We start from the raw sequence: 1,294 nt of genomic DNA, 5'->3' as shown, positions 1-1,294 counted from the left end.
AGGTTGAGGCACCAAGGCTTGTTCTGCCTTCAGCCATTTGTGGAGAATGGACTGTTGGTTCTGTCAATTCATCAACCACTCCTGTTGGTTAAAAAAGAAGAGATGTGTACAAGGGATATTTCCTAAGCTTCTTTTTTTTGGGGGGGGGGGTTCAGATACAGGCTAGATACCTATGACCCTACGTTTCATTGCTATTGTCCATGATTGTCTTTTCCCTTATATTGCTTCACTCCCAGAGAGGCACATTTGTTTTGCCTCCAGTTTGTAGCAAAATGAAGACAGAAGGTGTTGTCTGTTGCTGTTATAGGTATAACATCTCAGAGAGTTATGGAATTACATCCTCCTCTGAAAGGTAGCAACTTCTGGATAGACGTCTTTTCATGGAAAAAGATTCAAAATAGCCCTTGTAGCATTACCTAAGTTAAGAAAATCCTCTAGGAGGCCTGCAGACATAAGGTAACTCGGGACCCTCAGAGAGCACCTGAATGTTGACACAGATCCTGGTCAGTATCTGGCTATGGGTACCAATTGCCTTGCTTTCCAGAAAGAAACATCATTCCTAGGTTTTGCACTACTGCATTATCACACTGATTCTGCACCAGTATTTATACTTTCTGAGAATGCTTGAGGGTTCAGCTCTGAGGCTACTCTACAGATAATTGTCTAATCCATCAAAGCTGGCTATTCAGTCTTTTGGTTTTAACATTTTCATTTTTTATTTCTTATCTAACTACTTTTCTTAATTCATGCTCAATGAATATATTTTCTATATTCCTTTCCCAGAATCCTGTTCCTTCAAAGGAGGTTTGGGATTCTTCACCTGTCCAAAGGCTGCCTTATGAGATCTTTTGCTTGGTAGCAGACCAGGGAGTTGTGCAGTCAGCTGAATTGGAAGATTTCATTTGTTCTTGGCAGTGGCATGCTGATCTCTTGTTGCTGATTGAGGACTGCTTCCAAACTAAGCATTGGGGAAAACTGATTAAAAGGAGGAAGTCTTTTGAGTTCTTTTCTATAGAAACCACCAGGCTTGTCTAAAACTTTTGCCAATTTGGGGTCTTGTTCTGTTTCAGAACCAGAAATCTGGGAGACCATTGCCTTGGCACATGGAATCCAGGGCCTAGTTAAATGAAGGTGGACATCACTGGATAGCACTTAAACTCCAACAGTATGCTGCTAGGTGAGCAGGGCTTGATTGAGCATGTGGATAATGGTATCAGGTTGGGATAAACAGGGTGATGATTAAAAAGAGTTACTATTTGTGAAGGGCCATATGTTGGGTTGGCCCAAAAGTTTG

Source organism: Bison bison, unplaced genomic scaffold (genome assembly GCF_000754665.1).
Source record: "Bison bison bison isolate TAMUID 2011002044 unplaced genomic scaffold, Bison_UMD1.0 scf7180017863005, whole genome shotgun sequence".
NCBI classification, from domain to species: domain Eukaryota; kingdom Metazoa; phylum Chordata; class Mammalia; order Artiodactyla; family Bovidae; genus Bison; species Bison bison.
Note: the sequence above shows the minus strand (reverse complement) of the source record.